The sequence below is a fragment of the Ascaphus truei genome, chromosome 9, assembly GCF_040206685.1.
Source record: "Ascaphus truei isolate aAscTru1 chromosome 9, aAscTru1.hap1, whole genome shotgun sequence".
Lineage (NCBI taxonomy): Eukaryota > Metazoa > Chordata > Amphibia > Anura > Ascaphidae > Ascaphus > Ascaphus truei.
This window is the reverse complement of record NC_134491.1, coordinates 19,176,414-19,201,342: the sequence shown is the minus strand read 5'-3', so window position 1 is coordinate 19,201,342 and position 24,929 is coordinate 19,176,414. Positions and strand designations below refer to the sequence as shown.

The 24,929-nt window shown below is 43.8% G+C and overlaps 1 protein-coding gene across 25 annotated transcripts in view; it reads right to left on the bottom strand.

Annotated features, from left to right (window-relative positions):
• GPHN (gephyrin) overlaps positions 1–24,929 on the bottom strand; it is a 295,598-nt gene that overhangs the window by 142,134 nt on the left and 128,535 nt on the right. The window lies entirely within an intron of this gene.

Here is a 24,929-nt window from a genome sequence, read left to right as displayed (position 1 = left end):
TGATGCACATATTAAAGGGGAAAATAAATAAATAAATACAAAAAGCAGCCTGGACGACTGCTGCTTTAAGGCCATTCCTGGGAAGCTTAGGCTTAAGCTTCGAGAAATCTACACATGAAAATAACGGGGAAATTATGATCGGTGGTAACCAGTGTTCGACAAACCTATACATTTGCTCGCCCCGGGCGAGTGGATTTAACCCCCGGGCGAGTAAATATTGGCCCAAGCAGCACACGTTTGGTACTAGGTGGCGAGTAGATTTTTTGGTGATTTGTCAACCACTGGTGGTAACTATCGTGAAGGTGGTATCACTCTTACTGACCCAAGAGATACTACAGCGGATTATGCCACCCCATATTTGGAGCAGTTTTTGGGAGGCACTGTCATTTGATCTGATGTCAATATTTTAGGACAAAAGATCCAAAGATGGCAGGCCGCACTCCACTGCTTTCAAAATGGTGGTTGGTGCTCGAGCAGGAAGGCGAGACTCCCAGCAGAAATCGCTTCATACAATTCAAATAGAGAACAGTATCATCCTGTAGCACGTAAATATGCGTAAAAAAAAAAAGCCAAAGACCTTTCAAGTCTATTTAACGATGCAGACATACAGTAATGCACAACGCTTCGGGGAAATCCCTTCTTCATGTTCTCTACTTGAATTTCTTAGGAAACACCGCGGTGTAGTTACTGTAACATTGTCACGTTAGTGGGCCAAATAGCTACAGTGAACAGACACAAAATGTGCCCCAACATTCAATCATCTTCCAGCAAATTCACCCAGAAAGTAGCCAGCTGTGAGTTAACCACACTTGCAGAATTAGAGTTGTGACCATTAGTTTAGTTTGCAATGAAGATTGTTTACCCTTCGTTGGTGTCAGAATGGCAGCGTCTTAGAAGCAGCTTTTACACAAGCACAGGGGGTGGGAAACTCCAGTCCTCAAGGGCCACCAACGGGCCAGGTTTTCAGGATATCCCTACTCCAGCATAGGTGGCTCAGTTAAAGACTGAGCCATCTGTGTTGAAGCAGGGATAGCCTGAAAACCTGACCTGCTGGTGGCCCTCGAGTACTGGAGTTTCCCACTCCTGGACAAGCATGTCCTCAGGCAGTTCAAAGTAATTAACTCACTAGTACAGCTGTTTTGGAGCATGTCTGAGCATGACTGCAAGCTCTTTATTGTTAAACCTGGAACAGTACGCAAATCAGGGTGGCATTAATTTGTTTCGCCATCCAAACAAACATTGAATGTAATATGCAATTTGAAGAGCACAATTTATATATTTGCCTTCCATAAATATGGAAATGATGGCTTACTGGTGTTAACTTTCACTATGCCCTATAACTCAGTGCTGTTTACTATAACATGATCACTATAACTAGAACACACATCAAAGGAGAATCATGCTGAGAAAAGGTTCTTATTTACCATTGCCCACTTCTGTTTTATCATGATGATCAGGACCCCATTTATATTAATACTGACTGCATTTTTTTCTCCCTCCCCCCTAACCTCTCTCTCATCATCCCTCATTATATCCCCCCAACTCCTCTCATCTCCCCTACCATCGTCATCACCTCATATCCCCACCATCATCACCCCACCATCATTACCTCATCTCCCGCCCCACCATCATCATTAACTCATCTCCCCCACCACCATCAGCACCTATCTCCACCATCATCAGCACCTCTCTCCCCCCTTCTCCCCCATGCCTACCTGTGGGTGGTTCGGCCTTAAACAGAGGGTAAGCTGCAGAGGAATCAGCAGCTGTTACACCGTCAGAGCAGGAAAGCAAGGGAGGAGTGCACTCTAGTAGTCTGACCCAGAAGTCTTTCTTACTTCCGGTGTCAGCTCTGTAACAGCTTCTGATTCCTCTGTAGGCTTCTGTTTAACGCCACGGCCCGCCACCATGGGCCACCAACGGGGGGTGGGGGGAAGAGAGCGGCCCCCGCAGGAGCGTGGGCCCCCAGGCTTTGCCCGGGCTATAGCTACGCCCCTGGGAGAGAGACTTTAGACCTAAACAAAAATCTGCTTCAGTTTGATTCCTGAAATTGTATCAGCATATGAGAGGGCGAGCACACACACCAGCTGAAAAGGTGTTGCTCGTAAATTCTAACAAACCAAAAAATACTGAGATTTATAAATAGATAGCCAAGTGTGTTAGTTTCTCAATTAAATGTTTTTATGTATTGTTATTCAAATGCTGTTGGGTATATTATAGTTTTTCCATTAGGCGTAAAAACAATCAGTTAGGTAATTTCTGATGTCATTGTGTCATGTATGCAAAGCATAGGGGGCAGTTAAGGGTGCGTGTCAACTTAAATAAAAAATGGCCAGACTTTTGAAGGGTTTGCTTACAAATCTTAACTACACTTTAACAAAGGGGTTTTCAATTGAATATATATGTATGTGGTGTGTATGTACTGTATATGTATATTTATTTTTCACATACACAAACACACACACATACACACACTGGTAAAAATCAGTCGTTTTGTTCAGTCCACAATCTTGATTCAAAATGGTGTCCATTTGTATCCAAGCAGACAAAAACCATCATACAAAATGTGGTTACGACATCTTAAGAGGTGTCCAAATGCATAGCGACCACTTACCAAAATATATAGTAGATATAGATATGCCATGTATTTATTTATATTGCTGTGTGTTTGTGTAGACTAGAGCATTTGCACAGCTTTTCCATACATTGGACCTCCGCTATAGCCATACTTTTTTACTTGTAGACCTAGTAAGTGTCTGTATTGTGAAGGTACCAGGATGCTGCTCAAGGATGATTTAGCCCTTTTCGCAATTCTCTTTATTATACGTTTGCCTGTGTGAGTCAATAGAGTAGATGGGAAAATATGATTTCTTGCCGATTCCAGAGCAAACACGTCTTTCACGTCCCAAAGCATGAATGATTGGAAGAACTCAGAATAACTGCTTCAAAGAGAACCCACAGATGTTTAATGCATTTACTACTATGTAGTCTATTTAACAGTGACTGCGCTCAGCTAAGGTGGGAAAGTATTTGACATTTGAGGAAGTACTTCTTTATGTAAAAGGTAGCGGATTAGTGGAATAGCCTACCAACAGAGGTGGTAGAGGCTAATGCAGTAAGGGAGTTAAAGAATGCGTGGGATAGATATACGCCATCTTAAATAGGGTCTGAGGTTTTAGAACAGATAGGAAAAGGGAAGACTAGGCGGGCAAACTGGTTCCTATCTGCCAAATTCTATGTAGGGGTTTAAGTAAACTGCGATCATGCTGATTAGAGCCCAATCGCACAGAGACTTCCATTGATGTCGATGGGAGTTTCCATATGAGATCCCCAATCGCCACTATCGCAGTTTAATAAACAACCTCCTATGTTTCTATGTCTAGATGAAATTCACAGCACCACTAACAGAAAATGTAAATTCACCTCACCTTATATGGTGGAAGAGATGCAAATGTCTTTAATCAGTTGTTACTTACTGTAGTATGTTGACCCATCACGCAATACAACTATTTGGATAAACTGCAGAGTTGCATTCCATTGACTAACAACATTTTTAGTTGTAAAACGTTCTGTAAGCGAGATTCAATTAATGAGTGTACAGACATTTTTCGTTTCTTTATTTTCTCTAGCTTAGCTACACCAATGTATTTTCCTTTAAAAGAAGATTTGTATTAGTTCAGCATCCGGTCACAGGTTTTAGCAATGAATTACATTACAGAGCATCAGACTACATTACAAAATAAATGTAATTTTCCAGTTTAAAATTTTTATTTAATGTGTAGTTGGAAATAAAATAAAAAACGGACATACTCATCTATGATGATCAAAATATAAAAATATGTAGACATACCACCAAGTGTGTTCTATTCTCAAACAGTGGCGCAATGCAATGATGTCAGCGCTCACCTCATCTATTTGTAATCACGTTAAAGTTAAAATTGTTCAAATATAGAACACAGGACTATAAAAACAATTAAAACAGAACACCAGATCAATAAAATAATGCTCTATACCAGGGGAGCGCAATCTTTTTCCCTGCGCCTCCCTGCCAGCTGCCCCCCCCCCCTACCTGGGCTCCTGCGTTCTGGGCATCATGACGTTATTTTGCCACATGACGCCGCATTTCCAGAAGCCGTCTGAGCCAAAGTAAGTGCAGTTTAGTTTACAGAGGCCTTCGCCGCTTCCCCGGCATTTAATTTAAGTGCCTTCGTGAAGCGCGCAGGGCCGCTGTAAACCCCGTGCCCCCCGCAGACAATCCCCTCCACCCCGCAGCTCCCCGTTTGCACACCCCTGCTCTATACCAATGATAAAATACTCAAATGTTTGTGCTTACATTAATTATACTTGTGGAAATAAAGGATACTAATTAACACCTGGTTTAAAGAGCAATTTTGGTCATAGTGATTCAAAGACCCCTACTGAAATACAGTGAGAAGCAGGATGGCACTATGCAGTAGCTTCTATTTAATTGGGATTTAACACATCATTGGGTTGCCCTGTTGTTGAGTTTCTCAGACACAAAAAGGTGGAAAAATCAACACTGCCTCTACTCACACACATAATGTACATGTTTTTATCAATTTGATACCTTTCAAAACTGTTAGCCTAATTCTCTTGAGCCATGTGAAGAGATCTTCACTCTGCTACAAAGGAGACCCGCTCCATACATGAATTGGACTGAAAACTTTTGCAGCAAGAAATCTGGTACAAAGAGTCAGGACAGCAGTTACAAAAGGTAACAAATAGACATAAAAACATGTATAGCAGTAGTAGATTTTTGCTTTGACTGCATACACAATGATTCACACTATTTTAAACACAAGCTGCAACACGTTATCACAAGGAACACCAGGCAACTGTGTCACGCATCGTGATGTCTTCATAACCTATTAGAAATAACAATGTGTAGTGTAAACATCCCAGGTTTATGATTATTTCTAATGATGATGTTTACAGCAGGGTTCATGTATCATCTTCATTCCATTGTATTATTCTGCCCCATTAGGGCCTTTTTTAACCCATGTGCTGCAAGAGCCCAGCAATGCATTGCAGAGCTGGGCCCTTAAGGCGCGAAAGGGTTAACAGTAGAAGAAAATGGTGACTGGTGCTCACAATTGTATGTATACTCTGTTATTCCAGTAAGGCTGTATATAATTTCAGTATGCTGTCTGAATGTCCATAATTAATGAATCCATATGAATCAATCCAAGGGGGAATAAAGAACAAGTGGTGTCCACTTAACAACCACAATATGTGGCCCCTTTAAAAATTCCTTCCCAGATAATAGATGAGCCACATAGCATAACACTAGCAACAGGTGAATATATCTGGGCTCATGCCCTTTACCTGCTAGTGTTGATCCCGCACCAGACAGTCATTCCAGGGCGTGCAGTCCTCAGAGATACAGTTGTTGTAGCAAATTCAGTAAGAGACAGGAGCACAGCCAGATCCAAAAGGAAAAAATGTAAATAACCCCAGGGCAACTCCAGATAAAAATAGAGAATTTATTTGAACAAGCTCACAATGATGGTGAAGAAACGCACCTACACATTTCGTCCAGAGATACTTTATCAAGGTGTGAGCCACATAATATGAATAAACAATTCGTACCACTTACCTCCGGGAGTGACGTCATCGGCGCACGTCCAGGAGACCTGTCGCGGTGACGTGACGTCAATCCATAGGCAGTGGATACCACAATTATTATTATTTTTTTTTAAACAAAGAAAACTTTAATCAGTCCGTTAATGGACAAATACACTAAAATAACAAATAAAGAAAACCAATTTACAAACGTTGGTGTAAACAGAAAAAGGAATTATATGCACTAATAACAAACCAAATAAAATAATTATTATCAGTAACATTATAATAGAACACAATAACTATAAAGATCTATAATAAACATCACATTTCAAAATTAATCATTAACCATAGCACATTAATGCAAATATGCACATTAACCATAGCACATTAATGCAAATATGCACATTAACGCAAATATGCACATTAACGCAAATATGCACATTAACCATAGCACATTAATGCAAATTTGCACATTAACCATAGCACATTAATGCAAATATGCACATTAACCATAGCACATTAACGCAAATGGTTATTCTTAGAAAACATTGGGCAGTACTTTCTTTGGACCCCGTTCTTAGACCTTTTGTTTCCTCTGCCCTAACATTGTGTTTAGAAGAGCGAATACAGTGGCTAATTCAATATCCCCTAGCCTCTTTACATCAGGGGGGGATACAAGATCGAACCTTCCTAAGGGATATTTTAAATGCAGTAATTGCAAGATCTGTTCGAGAATGAATTCTTCTAACACATTTACCTCTACAGTAATGAGAACTGTCCACACAATTACCACATTTATAAATTGTAACTCTTCATTTATTATTTATTTAATTACATGTGGCTGTGGACGCCAATATGTGGGTAGGACCACGAGGTCCCTATAAATCAGGAGGATGGAGCATCTCCGTCTCATATCCAAAGGGGATCTGAATCGGTCCTTCCTCTCCCTAGAGGAGGTAACAGAACCAGAAAATTGGATCAACGTGAGGCATTCTGGATCTTTACACTGAGGACCAGAATGCCTCACGGGATAAATATAGACTTGGATCTTACTCATTTGCTATAATTTTGCTATTCAATGAACAGTATGTTCCGTTGTATCGGTACTATATATTTTTGTATATTATCATTCTTATTAAGTACTTAATATACAATCTATTTTACTTAGTTTCATACTGTCTTATTGTTTATGTTGATAGTGGGTTTGATTTTATTTACTGTATTTCATGTAGGTTCTGGGATGATGTGTTAGCAGTATCCATATGTTTAATCTATATTTATCTATATATAAATTAGTTTTGATTACATATATTTGCAGATTTTTGAACATATGTTCTTTTCTCCTTTTTTTAATTAATTTATGAATTTTTTACATACTGTATCTGGACATTGCTCACATTCCATCCACAATTCTTATGTTGTGTTCTATATATCTTTTTTGGGGTATTCACAAGATTCATTAAGTCAATATGATTCATTACAGTTTTATATATATTACGTAGTCTTTGTTCTGAGTCCTATAGACCAGGGGTGCGCAAACTTCTTGAGCTGTCCCCCCTGCCCAGGAGCCGCAGCGTTCGCGCCCCCCCTCTCCCAATGACTCGGCGTCAAATGATGTCGCAAGTCATGTGAAGTCACGTCACATGACCCGCCGCGTCATTTGATGCAGGTTGCCATGGTGATGTGTGATGTCACATGACCCCGCAGCGTCATTTGATGCCGCGTCGCTGAAAACCCACAGAAAACAAGTAAGGGAGTTAGAGGCCTCCCACTGCATTTAATTGAAATGCCATGGGGAAGAACGTGGGTCGTCTGTAACCGCTGCGCCTCCCCTAGAAATTCTCCCGCCCCCCCCCCCGGGTGGCGCACGCCCCAATTTGCGCACCGCTGTTATAGACTATGCTTATTCTCTCTTTTGAGCTACCCAGTATTGGTGTAAGATAGAGTTTCATTATATGGCAGATGGGATTTGTATTAATGTGCTATGGTTAATGATTAAATTTTGAAACATGTTTATTATAGATTTTTATAGTTATGTTCTATTATAATGTTATTTATACCATTATTTTATTTGGTTTGCTATTAGTGCATATAATTCCTTTTTCTGTTTACACAAATGTTTTTAAATTGGTTTTCTTTATGTTATTTGACTGTATTTGTCCATTTACGGCCTGATTTAAGTTTTCTTTGTTTAAAAAAAATGTTTATATTGTTACCTATAAAATGTTTGTTCATATTATATGGCTCACACCTTGATAAAGTCTCTCTGGACAAAACGCGTAGGTGCATTTCTTCACCACAATTGTGAGCTTGTTCAAATACATTCTCTATTTTGTATTGTATTGTATGTCATTATTTATATAGCGCCAAAAGTGTACTCAGCGCTTCACAAAGAATACAGTACAGGGAATTTAAAAATACAAGTGCAGCAAAAATCAGACAATGGGAAAGGAAATCCCTGCCCCGACGAGTTTACAATCTATGAGGTTTGAGGGGAAACTTACAGAGACAGCAGGTGAGGGAATAAGTGCTGTAGATGGCAGTGCTTGGCAACAATGGGTGGTATAAGTGACTGTGGGACAGTAGCCATGAGTGCAGGCTATTGGGATGTTTGATTTGTAGGGCAAGTTTTAAGGTTAGTCAGTGTTAAATGAAAAGGTTAACACCATTTACAGGGGAAGATATGGCATTCTCCCTGATGAAGAAACCTACGGGTTTCGAAACGCGTTGGATAGTGTACTAATACGATATACACTGCCCCACTGTTGTGATCTGACCCAGCAAACTCGCGCTATTATCGGCGAAAATCTTCCGGTGACGTCACCAACCAGGAAGTGCCTGAACAGAGGAGGGAGAGCAGAAGCTTGTTGGCGTGCGCCCCCCCTTTGAAACAGCTGTCCCGTGTGAGCTGATAATGTGCTGGACGCTTTGTGGGAGCAGGGACTGACTAAAGACCCCATACCTTACCCAAAGAGGGACCGGTGGCCACGAGGAAAACCTGCCTATACCTGTGACGACATCATATCCGGCTTTCACTTGGTGTTTGGGTAAAATATCCCAGAAATGCTTGTTTAAATCAATCTGATGTACGCACATTACTTATCTTTTTCACTGCTATTGCTAATATAACTTTTAATCGCACTATGAGCGTCTTGCGCTGTGTTCTTTGTGTTTTTATCTGAAGATATGGCAGGGAGGCGTGGGTGAGATCAGGTGTGATATTTTATCTGAATTTGCCCTTCGGGTTATTTAATTTTTTTCCTTTTGGATCTGGCTGTGCTCCTGTCTCTTACTGAATTTGCAAAAGGGTTAAAGACAGGTTTCACCTACATTAAGGCCCGTATTTACCCAGCAGTGCTATACCATAAGACACCTTATGGCCCATTTACTTTAACAGGCTTGTAAAATAGCACCGCTTAGCAAATATGGCCGGAAGCCCTTTCTTAAAAAGTACAATTTTCTTTTTAACCTTTAAACATATTTCAGTTATGAAATGCTTAAAAAGGGAGTCTCCATGGTGCCACTTTTGTGGTCATTTATGGAACAGGATGTGTCAGGTATCAGACAACAATGTAAATTCACAGAACTTTCAGCTCCCCCTAAAGGACCGGAAGATAAAATATCCATCTCTCGCAGCATGACGGCTTCTAATTCTGAAGATACAACACTGCTAACCCACATCCTGCTGTTACCAACTGGTCCCTGTCACAGGCAGAGCCATACATCAGGGATGCTCAACTCAAGTCTTCAAGATCACCTCTTCACCTCTTTCCCCCCCCACCCCCCCCCCAACAGGTCAGGTTGTAAAGATATCCCAGCTTCAGCCCCAGTGGCTCAATCAGTCCCCACTTAGCACAGGTGGCTCAATCAGTCCCTGCTTCAGCACAAGTGGCTCAATCAGTGGCTCGGTCGAAGACACCTGTGCTGAAGCTGGGATATCCTTTAAACCTGACCTGTTGGGGGGTATGGAGGGCTGGAGTTGAGCACCCCTGATATAGGTGACCGCTGGACAGCAGAAAGACGCAGAACACTGAAGATAGCGGCACACGGAGGAAAACCATGTAATGTCAGCCTTTTGTGATTATATTAAAAATGCAAGATTCTTACATTACATGAAGACATTTAGATTCATTTGGATGTAGCATTCTCTTATTTCATAAGATGTAAAATGTGCTTTTCACATGCGTGGCATATTCCTAGCAGCTTGTTAGAAATAAATACTGTACATCATTTCTGTATGGCTACAGGGTCTCTTCCTGTTTAATATTTTGTGCGGTTACATGAAACTAGGTAGTCATATAATTTATGTATCCTGATCAATATTTTGTCCTTGAGCAATACGACACTTTCAAGATGTCATTAATGAGAATCCTGGAGAATCTTCAAAGCAGTGTAATAAACACTCCATGAACAATAAATCAGAAACACAGGGAGCTAGTCAACAAACTAATTTCAAAAGAAAATAACCGCCCAAAAACGAAGCAATTCCAATATATATTAAGGTTATGCAGCAGGGACATGAAAATGTGCAAGGTTGAAATAGCTCATTCTTTTACGAAGGTCATTATTTATATAGGATACCCAATGTGCATGTAGTTATCGTTACAGTATTGGTTTGTTCATTTGCAATTTAAAATATGACTCGCCATTTCAGAAAAATACCAAGGACCCTGTTCAATATGCTGCGAAGCGGCTGTCCCCATGCGCAGAAAGATTCGAATTAAGCCAAGCTGAAATCTTCCCAAGCAAGGGAAACGCAGCTTGGTAACTCCAGAGCAGCAATCCTCTGTGCAAGGAAGCCAAAATGTGCTCAAAAGATGCCCAAAAAACTGATTGTGAGCAGGGTTACTGATTTTGCTCTTCTTTAACCCAGGCTGTGCTGAAAAGCTGTGTAATTCTGCAAACATGGGACACTCATTTGCATGTCATATCCCAGAATCCGTTGCAGCAGTGGAAGCACTGTATGCTGGGAGGTAACGGTGAAAAGTCGAGTTGCAGACCTGTCTGAGACATGTTAATGTGCTCACAAGTGATATTTTCATTTGCTGTATACTATACGGTGGAGGGTTTTTGTCACTTTGTTACCCACCAAAACTTATTTAAGGTGTGCTCAAAAAATGCAAATACCTTATGCATTCATAAGTGTATCTAAAATGAAGCAGTCGTTCTTAATGTTAACAAGCAGATGTGTATACCAGGTTCAGTAAAAATATTCTACTCCATATGTGCCGAGTGTCTTAGCTTCAAGAGTATTCCCAAAATCTCTAATATTGAAGAACTATATACCTCAAGTCCCCAAGCAGGTCAGGTTTTCAGGAAATTCCAGCTTCAGCACAGGTGGCTCAATCAGAGGCTCAGTCAAAGACTGAGCCTCTGATTGAGCCACCTGTGCTGAAGCAGGGACTGATTGAGCCACTTGTGCTGAAGCCCAGATATCCTGAAAACCTGACCTGTTGGGGGAGAGGGGTCTTAAGGACTGAACTTGAGCACCCTCGATACAGAATACTAAAGAAGTCAAGACCAAAACATATCTAGAAAGACCACATCATGCTGCACACTATATACATACATAGTTATGCAGACAATTGGTTATAGTGGACAAAAAGGTAAAAACAAACCCTCCACTGTACAAAGTACAGTATTACCTCTGTATTGGTAATGTAATGCAAACTTCAAATTAAAAAAGCTCTGTACATTAATATTTTTATCTATGAAGAACCCCAATGCTGGTCGCCTAAATGGTATTACAATGTACAACAAATGACTGCGCTTCTAATTTTACAATGAAACAGAACATTTCTAGTTATGATTAATAGGTTTGAGATTTATTTGATAATTTTTTAATACAATGAGGGGGTATGAGGTATTGGCGCTCGATGCAGTGTTACCTTCCATTCAACCAGGCCGCTGATTGGCCGGGACTGGACTTCCGGACATTCCTAAGGGAGGAGAGAGCAGGCCGCGGCCCGGGAGGTGTCACCGCGAGTGCGGGCAGGAGAGAGGAGAGGAAATCCCCCTGGAGGGGCACATCGAATGAACGAGGAAAGCTGAATATACACCAAGAAGAAGAAGTACAAATCGTAGAAGATCACATCATTCCAAGGTGACGGGAAACCCAAAGAAACCCTGATGCGACTGAACTTACACAGGGCCGTGTAAGTTATATATTCCTTTACCTTTCCACCCACACATACACACCATTGTATGTATACATATTGAGTTTGGTATCCGCCCCGTGAACTATCACCTTTACAGCTGTGTAAACTGCTCTATCTATAACGATTACTAGTCACAATACACTGCCCGTTTCCTATAACTGTGCCCCCACATTCTTTTTTGTATTCATTACCTTCCATTCAAGTCAATGAAAGTTAACTCGGGAACGAGCTTCAATGCCCCTTATCGGAGCAGTGAATCCCAGTCAATTACCCGTATTCAATATGCTGTAAAGATGCTGGACACTGCAAGGGGAAACATTGCTTTAAAATACATTTATTTGGTAAAGGAGCGGTGAAACACACTGATCTTTAAAGTGGGAGAACCCTGGTTCACAACTTAGGGACAGCCTCTTCTAACCTTCTTCAGAGGTCCCTACAGATGTAGGTGTGACATTGTCCCTTCAGATAACAAAATGATAAATGATAAAGCAGAACATCACAGAGCTCCCATGGGCTTCAATGGCAGTGCTGGTGCAGAATATCTCAATATATTGCCCCACATCCCACCAGAGGGAACAATGAAGCCTTCTACATCTTCTTGTCCCTGTGCTGCACTCAGAAAACAATAGCTTGGGTGCCCGTTAGGGTAGGCATTCACTCCGAAGTCTACCAGAGCAATGTGATCATTGTGAGTTGGTTTATAGCAGACAAGGAACGCATTGGAAGATGAACGTTGAAACTGAAAGAGAAGAACCACTTGCCCCACCTCTCCTGCCCATTTTGTTGCACTGTGCTAATCTCACAGGTTTAAATGCCACCAACCTTTGGATACTTCTTCAGTTTCTCCCTGAACCTACTATCCTCCAACTTCAGATCAAGGTCTCCGTTACCTGCATCCCACTTCCTTTAAAAAATGCTTCTATCCTGTACTTGCTGATACAATATACATACAGTACTTTAGTTTAGTGTACGTCCTTCTTACTCCTCTTCCTACTACAGAGGTGTCACACATTGAGGTCTCATAGTTTATCCTGACAAATCTTGTGATTCAAACCTTTCATCGTTTCCAGCCTCCAGAAATAAACACACAACCTCAATTTCCCCCTTAACAACTCTGTTTTGCTTTACAGATATGAAAACATTGGTTTAACTCTGTGTTGCAGAACGTCTACGGTCCCACGGCACCGTGGGTATTCTGCACCAGAAGCCTGCACGAGTTTAACTTAACGTATAATATTTGTATCTCTCCCTCTGAGCATGTGCTGCCCTTTAAAAATAAAAAATCTGGATTTGCTTTAATCTCTAGTGGCAATCATCAGACGGCCATCGGCCCTGGGGAGATCCATTTGAACCTACCAGACACATAATATTTCACACGCTTACATCTCCCAAACAGAGCAGCAGATTTGAAAAATAAAAACAAGAAGTGTTGAAAAAGGCAAGAAGAGATCACGTAATAATACTACAAAATGGTGATAAGCACGGCTGCTGCTTTAATATCAGGAACGGAATAGACAGTCCTCTTCTTCATTTTGATTGTACCACCATAAAACGCCAGCAAACAAGGCCACCACATCGCCAGCACTGATGACCGTTGAAGACACTTCTGATTGGGGGATATTTTTTCTTATATGGCATCACTGTGTATAAAGAATTATAGACTGATATTGTCAGGCACAATTCTAAATCCTACAGTATAGATTTTATAAGATAATATTTTCTGGGCCTGAGCTTCCCTGCTTTAAAAGGCAACGGCATTATCACCTACTCACCTACGCTGTCCCTCACATCACAGGGAAAGTAGATTGTACCCCACGTAGCATGCAAACAAATACTGAAACATTAAAAAAGCGCTTCATTTAATAAACGTGCAAAAAGGACGAAAGGCAAATTAACTCATCACAAATGTTGCTGTCTAATTACCAGAGTCAACATATGATTTATATTTATATTTAGACACTTGGGTTTATAAGAGAAATTAGAAAGATGCCACGAACATTTGGATGGTTTAATTGGCTGTGTTATGCCTCATGTAATTTTTTTCCTTACACGTCTATGTTTATAAACACATATATAATTATGCATAATTATGGGTGCACGCACATTTTTGTATTATAAATGTGGTATATTTTGATGTACACGGTATGTTCATAAAGTATACAACACTATGTCAGAACCTACAGAGTACAGTATGTGTAACTGGCCTATTGGTCTAAAAGAAAATGTATTTAATTAGACATGTGCTATATAAAAGGCTTAATAGGAATATTATTATTATTATATATAACACATAGATATAGATATAGATATATATATATATATATATATATATATATATATGTATATCAAAATATGTATATCTATATATGTATGTGTATATATATATGTATGTGTGTGTATATATATATGTATGTGTGTGTATATATATATATACAGTGTTCGACAAACCTATACATTTGCTCGCCCCGGGCGAGTGGATTTAACCCCCGGGCGAGTAAATATTGGCCCAAGCAGCACACGTTTGGTACTAGGTGGCGAGTAGATTTTTTGGTGATTTGTCAACCAAACCATAATACTGAGTTAAGTTATGGTGAGTAAAAAAAAGTGACAAAAACCCTCCACAGGAAAGCAAATATGCAAATATAGCTGTATGCTCATCTGCATGTCTTAGGCAGGTCTGCAACCCCGCCTTTCCCCATTATCACCCAGCATACAGCACTTCCACTGCAGCAAGGGATTCTGGGAAATGACATGCAAATGAGCACACAGTGTCACTTTTTGCCTCAATAACCATTTTTAACATGGTTCCCTATAGGCTTATGCAGATGAGCATACAGCTATATTTGCATATTTGCTTTCCTGTGGAGGGTTTTTGTCACTTTTTTTACTCACCATAACTTAACTCAGTATTATGGTTTAGCCTATCCCATAGCCTCTCTTGCATTCCCAGTAAAATCAACCCCACACTGATGAGACCCATCAAGGTCAAAACAGCTGTCTGTGGGTGGTTTTCTGGGTATGCACCTTAACCCTGGCTGTGCTCAAAGCTGTGACCATGCAGCAAGCTTAAGCCTATAGGGAACCATGTTAAAAATGGTTATTGAGGCAAAAAGTGACACTATTAAAAGTGGCTATTTTCTGTGTGTGTGTGCGTGTGTGTGTGTGTATCTATATATACAGTGTTTGACAATCCTATACATTTACACGCCCGAGGCGGGTGGATTTAACCCCCGGGCGAGTAAACATTGGCCCAAGCAGCACACGTGGTTGTTTTTTTAAATTTCCCTGCTCGCGCTGAAATTTTCCTGCTCGCGCTGAAAAAAAAAAAAACTCCCCCTACCTGACAGCTGATTGGCGCGCGCTGCCAGGCTTTGTGGGCGCGCGGCCAGGCTCTATATGAGCCCGCCCCCAACGAGCGGCCATTCTTTCTCTGCCAGGGGATCTGTTGGAGGGTAAGTACCCTCCATGCTGCGGCCCCTCTGCTCCTACCCTGCCTCCTGCAAGACAACTCGTGCGGTCCCCACAACCCGCGGCCCTCTGCTCCTGTCCTCTGCGCGCCTTTGCGTTAGCTCTCCCTCCTCCAGTCCTCTTCCCCTCCTCCTGTCCGCTTCCCCTCCTCCTGTCCCCCCTCCTCCTGTCCCCTTCCCCTCCCCTCGTCCTGTCCCCTTCCCCTCCCCCTCCTCCTGTCCCCTTCCCCTCCTGTCCCACCGATCGCTGCCCGGGGCGAGAGGTCCCCACTGCTGCAGCCCGGTTGGCATACAGGGGGGGGGGGGAGCCTCACCACGTGCCTCCTACCCTGCCGCCTCCCCAAGATTACACAGCCCAGCTATCTTCATGACGGCGCGTGAGGTGAGTGTGTGTGTGGTAGGGGATGCTGGTCTGCATGAGGTGAGGTATGGGGGGGGGGGGGGGGGGAAGCCATGCCCGTCTGCCCATCTGCCCGCCCGACAACTAGCTTCATGCCGCCGCAGGGGTGGGGGAGATGCTGCAAACCTGGGCAGCAAAACTGCAGGAAATGCCGGCGAGGGGAGCAGGGCAGTGGCGCCCGCTGGGGGACACCCCGTTACGTGACTCCCCCCCACCCTGCCTACTCCCCAAAGCTTCCACTACCGCGTGAAGTATAGGTGGGGGGGGGGGGGGTGTCGGCCTGCCCCCCCCCCCCCCCACGAGCGGGAGATGGGCGCGGGTGGGTGGGGGAGGAGCGTGGTGGTGGGTGTTGGTCGCGGCCTTCCCCCCCCCGTGTGTGTAGTGTGTGTGTGTGTGTGTGTGTGTACTGTATATGGGAGAATGGGTTGTGTGTGTGGGAATGTGTATGTGTGTATATATGGGAGAATGGGTGTGTGTGTGGGAGAATGTGTATGTGTGTATGGGAGTATGTGTGTGACACCAGAGGTACCCCCCCCCAGTCAGTCACCCCCCCCCCTCAGTCAGTCACCCACGCCCTAAGTCAGTCACCCCCCCCCTCTCAGTCAGTCAGCCCCCCCCCCCCTCAGTCAGTCACCCCCCCCCAGGTCAGTCACCCCCCCCAGTCAGTCACCCCCCCCCCAGTCGGTCACCCCACCCCTCAGTCAGTCACTCCCCCCCCTCAGTCAGTCACCCCAACACCCCGGTCAGTCACCCCCCCCTCCCTCAGTCAGTCACCCCCCCCCTCCCTCAGTCAGTCACCCCCCCCTCCCTCAGTCAGTCCACCCCCCCCTCCCTCAGTCAGTCACCCCCCCCCCGCCTCAGTCAGTCAACCCCCCCTCAGTTAGTCCCCCCCCCTCAGTCAGTCACCCCGCCAGCCAGTCACCCCCCAGCCAGTCACACCGCCAGCCAGTCACCCCGCAGTCACCCACCCAGCCAGCCAGTCAGTCACCCTGCCAGTCAGTCAGTCACCAACCAGTCAGTCAGTCACCCACTCAGCCAGTCACCCTCTCTCTCTGTCTATCACCCACCCTCTGTGTCTCCCCCCTCTATGTCTCTCTCCCCCACACTCACCCTCTCTCTCCCCCACACTCCCTCTCTCACCCCCACACTCTCCCTCTCTCACCCCCACACTCTCCCTCTCTCACCCCCACACTCTCCCTCTCTCACCCCCACACTCTCCCTCTCTCACCCCCACACTCTCCCTCTCACCCCCACACTCTCCCTCTCTCACCCCACTCTCCCTCTCTCACCCCCACACTCTCCCTCTCTCACCCCCACATTCTCCCTCTCACTCTCACCCCACCACACTCTCCTCCTCTCTCACTCCCCCCCACACTCTCCCTCTCTTCTCCCCCCACACTCTCCCTCTCCTCCCCCCCACACTCCACACTCTCCCCCCCACACTCTCCCTCTCTCTCTCCCCCCCACACTCTCCCTCTCTCTCCCCCCCACCCACTCTCTCACTCCCCCCTCCCACCACACCACCACTCCCCCACCACACCTCACCCCCCCCCCACCACACTCTCCCCCTCACTCTCCCTCCCCCCACTCTCCCCTCTCTCACTCTCCCCCCCACACTCACCCACTCCTCTCTCACCCCCACACCTCCACTCTCTCACTCCCACACCCCCACACCTCTCCCACACCCACTCTCCCGCACACTCTCTCTCTCCCCCACACTCCCCCCACTCTCTCCACCCTCCACACCTCCCTCTCACTCCCCCACACACTCCCTCCCTCCCCCCCACACTCCCCTCTCACACTCTCCCCCCCCTCCTCTCTCTCTCACTCCTCCCCACACTCACTCCCTCTCCTCCCCCACACTCTCCTCCTCTCTCTCCGCCCACTCTCCTCTCTCCCCCACACTCCCCCCTCTCTCTCTCTCCCCCACACTCTCCCTCTCTCTCTCCCCCACACTCTCCCTCTCTCTCTCTCCCCCCCACACTCTCCCTCTCTCTCTCTCCCCCACACTCTCTCTCTCTCTCCCCCACACTCTCTCTCTCTCTCCCCCACACTCTCTCTCTCTCCCCCACACTCTCTCTCTCTCTCCCCCACACTCTCTCTCTCTCCCCCACACTCTCTCTCTCTCTCCCCCACACTCTCTCTCTCTCTCGCCCACACACTCTCTCTCTCGCCCACACACTCTCTCTCTCCCCCACACACTCTCTCTCTCCCCACACACTCTCTCTCTCCCCCACACACTCTCTCTCTCCCCACACACTCTCTCTCCCCCACACACTCTCTCTCTCTCCCCACACACTCTCTCTCTCCCCACACACTCTCTCTCTCTCCCACACACTCTCTCTCTTCCCCCACACACTCTCTCTCTCTCTCTCTCTCCCCCCCACACTCTCCCTCTCTCTCTCTCCCCCACACTCTCTCTCTCTCTCCCCCACACTCTCTCTCTCTCTCCCCCCACACTCTCACTCTCTCTCTCCCCCGACACTCTCTCTCTCCCCCACACTCTCTCTCTCTCCCCACACTCTCTCTCTCTCCCCCACACTCTCTCTCTCTCCCCCACACCTCTCTCTCTCCCCACACTCTCTCTCTCTCTCCCCCACACTCTCTCTCTCTCTCCCCACACCTCTCTCTCTCTCTCTCTCTCTCCGACCCCACACAACTCTCTCTCTCCCCCACACACTCTCTCTCTCCCCCACACACTCTCTCTCTCCCCCACCACACTCTCTCTCTCCCCCCACACACTCTCTCTCCCCCACACACTCTCTCTCCCCCACACACTCTCTCTCTCCCCCACACACTCTCTCTCTCTCCCACACACTCTCTCTCTCTCCCCCACACACTCTCTCTCTCCCCACACACTCTCTCTCTCCCCCACACACTCTCTCTCTCCCCCACACACTCTCTCTCTCCCCACACACTCTCTCTCTTCCCCCCACACACTCTCTCTCTCCCCCACACACTCTCTCTCTCCCCCACCACTCTCTCTCTCTCCCCCACACTCTCTCTCTCTCCCCCCACACTCTCTCTCTCCCCCACACTCTCTCTCTCCCCCACACTCTCTCTCTCACCCCCACATTCTCCCTCTCTCTCTCACCCCCACACTCTCCCTCTCTCTCTCCCCCACACTCTCCCTCTCTCTCTCCCCCCACACTCTCCCCCACTCTCTCTCTCTCCCCCACACTCTCTCTCTCTCCCCCACACTTTCTCTCTCTCCCCCACACTCTCTCACTCTCTCTATCTCCCCCACTCTCTCTCTCTCACCCCCACTCTCTCTCTCTCTCTCTCACCCCACTCTCTCTCTCACCCCCACTCTCTCTCTCCCCCCCACTCTCTCTCTCTGTCACCCACACTCTCTCACACTCTGGATCTCTTACTTACCCTATATATCTTAACTGCCCTATACTACACCGACATAACTTATACTGCTTTCTTCCAGATCTGACTCAAGCTTCACACAGAAGACATCGGAATCCCACCTAACCCAGAAGACAGGTAAGGAACACATCCCCTCCAATGTATAACATTGGGTGAATGAGGGTACATGGACATTGAGGGGCTGCGGATCAGGTAAGATCCCAGGCGGGATTGCTGCTTTAGATATTGTGAAGCGGGGACGTCCAGACACTGGTTAAGGGGTTCAGGAAACTAGTCATTCACATCTGGCTTTTATTTCTAGATCCGACATTTACACACACACGTAACAAGGACTAATTGTAGTATAATGTAATACAATAAATACATTTATGTCAAAAACGAATGTTCTGACTAGGAATTTATTAAATGTATTTTATTTATATATTTTATTTTAAAGCGGGGTTGGGGGCGTGACATGGGGCGGGAATAGGGGCGAGTAGATTTTTTGGTTGGGCGAGTAGATTTTTGGGTGATTTGTCGAACACTGTATATATATATATATATATATATATATATATATATATATATATATATATATATATATATATATATATCTATATCTATATCTATATCTATATATATAGATATATATATATATATATATACAGGAGAGGAAAAACACAGGCGCAAATAGTGATAAGTGAAAACTGTTGCAAAGTATCAGGGAAGAATTAATAGCATATGGACGAAACCAATGAAGATGAATCTGAAATAATAAAAAAGAAGCAAATTATGGTGAAGTAAGCTTGTATTCTTCAGAATGCGCAAAAGACAAAAGGCTACTTACAAAGTAGCAGATAAAACAGGCATGTAGGATATCAAGATCCTCTCCTCACTGTTGATCTGTATGGCGGCTAGTTGGTTCTGGCTCCACCTGGAACGCAGAGACTCCGCACAGGCTCAGATGTGTCTGCAGCTGCCTCCAGTGTTGTCCTGGCTATCCCTCCAGTCTCGCAGGATTGCGAGTATGACGTCAGCGCGTTGTTGTATCCGTTGAAGGGAGGAATCGGCATACACTGTCCAGCTAATACTAGACCAATATTACCAGATAGAGCTAAGAACTCAGAGAGTCAGGGAGACCTTAAGGAAATGCTATTCCAGCCTCCACCCTACGCGTATCATCTTGAAAAAGACTTCATCAGGGGTACCTCTATATATATATATATATATATATATATATATATATAATAATATTATACATAATAATAATAATATTCCTATTAAGCCTTTTATATAGCACGTCTAATTAAATAGATTATATATACATACACACAAAAGGGTAGAATCCGCAGCACACTCAAAATGAAAAGTTATTTAATCTTTGGAAATTCATCAGGCAATCACAGGAACTCCAGAGCGACGTACGTTTCTGACCACAAGGTCTCTTCCAAGCTCTGAGCTCAGAGTTTGAGAAAAGACTTGGTGCTCCGAAACGTATGCCACTCTGGAGTTCCTGTGATTGCCTGATGTATTTCCAAAGATTAAATAACTTTTCATTTTGAGTGTGCTGCGGATTCTATCCTTTTGTATATCTTACAGACCGGTTGGTATTCCCTGTCTATATGCTAGCACCTGAATTTCTGATAAGTATATATTACTTTTTTTTTATGAGTATAGTTCTCTGTTTGTGTGCACCCAGCATCAGCGCGTGTGTGTGTGTGTGTGTGTGTGTGTGTGTGTGTGTGTGTGTGTGTGTGTGTGTGTGTGTGTGTGTGTGTGTGTGTGTGTGTGTATATATCCGTCATCTAGATCTTTGAGAGATGCACCACTATATATGTTTTATGTAATGTTTATGATATAACATGTTATCCATGTACAAAAGTATCACATTATGCAGAGTAAACAAATGATGCTGCCGCTGGAATGGTTCCACGATCACAATTTTGTGAGATTTCTATTTGGTGTTGGATACCTTGAAGATATATTAAAATTAATTAATGAAGTGGATTCATACATGGTTATGAATGTGATACAGTACATGATCAACTTTTCAGCAACATTAGTGTCTGTGTTTTGATAAACACGGGTAGTTTGAAACCTATTTTTTGTAGACAACAGCATTACTTTTTTAATCAAAACCGCTACTTCAGGGATGGCCAACTCCAGTCCTCAAGGGCACCAACAGGTCAGGTTAAGGATATGCAAAAAAGATGAAAAACAGGCAGCGCACTGCCAACAAAGCAGGAGGAGCCTTAAGCCTCCTCCTGCTACGTGGGCAGTGCGCTGCCTATTTTTCATCTTTTCTCTATGGTCAACTACACTGGTGGATCGCACGCTGTTCTATAGGGATACACCGCAAGAGGACCGCACTGACAAGAAGATATTACTACTAACTGTGAGTTACATTGTGGACTTATTGTTCATTAAGTCAGCGTTTGGGATATCGTTGTGCTGTATATGTGTGCCTGTGAGCACTAGGCACTATCTCTGTCCCCTGCAAGGGATGCTGCTTCATTGAGTATACACAGTGCCAAGGTCCAGGCGGTTACTAAGTTCTCTAAGGAGGGTCTTCTTGGTTTCTGAAGCGCCAGCCATCTATATTAAGGATATGCAAACACTAGTGGTAAGATATCGCTCAAGTCCATATACAGGAAAAGGAAAACTAGGTGCAAAGGGATATATATATATACACAGTAGAAAAGTGACAGAGGTCACAACAGGCCCTTTAGTATGCACTCATGGTTAAGGTAACAATTATATTTGTTGGGATATAATATCCATAGGAGAGGGCCCCACTGTCCAACCCAAACAATACCTATAATGTAGTACAAGAGTGTGCTTTATGGAAACTATCTTTTATCAAGTACAGTACCTCTATACCAATGCTATTTTGGCATATCTTCCATGATTAATTCAATGGTGTACAGCCGCTGATGTTTGTAACATCTATGCAGCATAGGAAGGGATTGGCTGTCACTTTTCTACTGTGTCTCTATCAGGTAACGGATATCCCTGTTTCAGCACAGGTGGCTCAATCAGTGGTTCAGTCAACGACTGAAGCAGGGATATCCTTAAAACCTGACCGGTTGGTGGCCCATGAGGATTGGAGTGGCCACTCCAGGTCTAGTGCATACACCGTATATGCTGTTCGTTACGATTTATTTATACACTTGTCACCATGCGCTTTGGGGGGAGAATTTCAGATAGAATAATTGATCGGGTTAATTTCAGCTACAGTATATTATAGAAGTTGAACTAGTTATTGGTTTCTTAAATATTTGCATTCTGTTTACTACATCCCTGCAGGAAGAGATTAACTGTATGCCTTTATGGTGGATACAAGACATGTATTTCAATTAATCTTAATCTACCGAAAAAGAAATGTTAAAATATTATTGCAACGGTCACATTTGATACCCGTTATGTCCTGGTGCATTTTGATGACATTTAGAAAGCATAGCTTCAATATACCTCTATCGTTTTTTTCTTGATATCCTTTGTACTTTATATGAGACTCGGGTTTGGAGGTCAGATTTTATTATCTGTTCAGGTATATTTTGTGGTGCAGCAAAAACTCGTTGTACTGTATATGACATTTAGAAAGCTGAGATGTGGATTAGTAAAAAATAAATAAAAAATGGACGCTTCCTGCTACTTTGTTATACATCTAGAAATCTGAGAGATGCAACACTGAGCTTTTGATGCTAAACCGGGACAGCAGTAATTACAGAGTCATATGGCATGACAGTCTTCACTGTGAACTATCATGCAATAGGGCCATATGTGAACACTGTTAAAAGCAGAACTCTACTGCAATCTGTCAGCCTCTCACATTTACAATCATGTCACTTGCCATCCTAAAATAGCGCGGGGCTAGCCCTTTTAGAGTGAGAACGCTAAACATTATAGAAAGAATAACGACTTGCAGTCAAAGCAAAACGCGACAGCAGCAACAGAGGCTAATCCCAGGATAGTTCCCCTGCATTTTGCATTCCGTAGGAAATAGTTCATACAAGTTCCATAAATCACCATTAAAAAGAACCTGGGTGTCAGAATTCCCCTCATCGATTATTTTGACTAAATTGGTTGTGTCCCAGTTTAGAATTCAATGACCATTGTTATTTTCGGCTTAAAAGCATCGCTCCAGTCACAGAATCTGCAGAGCTGGTCTTAATAACGACCAGACATTAAAAAAGTTATGGTGGTTAAAAAAAAAAAAGGAAAAATCTCCTTCAACATACAGTAAATACAATATTTACTGTACACTGTACGGTGGAGTGTTTTTGTCATTTTTGTTACCCACCATAACTTTTTTACAGTTTTTTTGGGGTGTATGGCTCATCCCATCAGGATAGAGCTCCTTACCAATTCTCCAATTAGTATAAAGGTATTATACACCTCATTGTCCGCCTACACTTCACCCTCCACTGAAGAGCAGGTGAGTGTTTGTGGCTGACAGAGAGAAGAGATCTGTGTGAGTGTTAATATTTCACACTAGGGTATTTGTGCACTCACAGTTTACCTTTATAATAAGGGAACTTTGTTACTGGCTTTGGCCGCACTAAATCACAAATAAGTATATGCTTAATTTATTTAACCCCTTCTGGGCACTGTCACATACTTCACAAAGTTTAGTCCATTGGACAATAAGAAATTGCATATATTTAGTGTAGGTTCCTGTTAAACTGAGTGTACCTTGACGAGTTTGGCAGGCTTGAATCATATTTTGATCAAAAGATGCAACCAAATGACGCCTTTGTTACACAGACAGGTTTTAAATGTAAAAATGTCACTAGTATATTTCATCCCATTTGGTAGGAGCGCAGGAATTGTTCTTTGTTTTCCATAACTTTTGTAATGTCTGGTTATATCCACGTACCAGCTACACATTGCAAAGCCAGTATAACCAACCTCACACTGATGAGACCCAAAAGGTAGAAACAGCTGTCTCTGAGTAGGTTTACTGGCTATGCATCTTATCCCACGCCGTGATAAAAAAAAGCTGTGTAATACAGCAGGCAAAAGCGTACAGGGCACTATGTTAAAATGGATAAGAAGTAAAGCGTGACACACTGTGTTCATTTGCATGTCATTACCCAGAATCCCTGGCTGCAGTGGAAGCACTGTTTGCTAAGCGATAATGGGGAAAGACAGGGTTGTCGACCTGTTTGAGACATGCAAATGCACCACGTGATATTTTTATTTTCTTTATAAATTGTAAGGTTTCTCATTCATTCGAATTTTAACTTTGATATATCATTAGAAACATCACACTTCTATGATGGCCTATCGGTTTTGACGCCAACTTTAACACCTGATCAAGTTAAAATTAGCGTTAGAACATAATAACCCTGTGACAGTTTTCTGGGACTGTTGCATAACCTGTAATATTTTACCATCAATGTTGTATTGTATTTATTACACATTAACATTTAGACATATCTTTTCTAATACTTAATTAACACTTTAAAATAGTCACTTCAGAAGATGGACACAAAGGTTCCTCCTAGCACCAAAGTGAACCAAAGGCAGTAAGATGTTTAAGCAGCAATCCCACCTAAACCCCCCCCCCCCCCATTTAAGATATATATACACAAACATGGGAACCGCCAGGTCCTCTGGTGCTAAACTGTGCTATTTTGTTCTCTGGGGACCCCAGAGTTCATGATTCACTTACCAGTAAAGTTACCAGTGTCACGTCCTCTTTATTTTAAAGGGCTTAAAATGGCCACCCTATAGGAAGTCACAGCCGATGACTTTGCCGCTTCCCAGAGCACGCGCAGCCACGGGATTTGGCATTCGCTTTGATTTCCCCAAAGTGAGTACAGGCACCGACCGGGTAAGAATCTTGGGAACCAAGGGTCCCCAGAACTAAAAATGATGTAGTCCAATGCTATGAAATAAATCTATATATTTTTCCCCAACAATTGCCCAGATAAGACTAATAATGTGTAGCCAACTCCT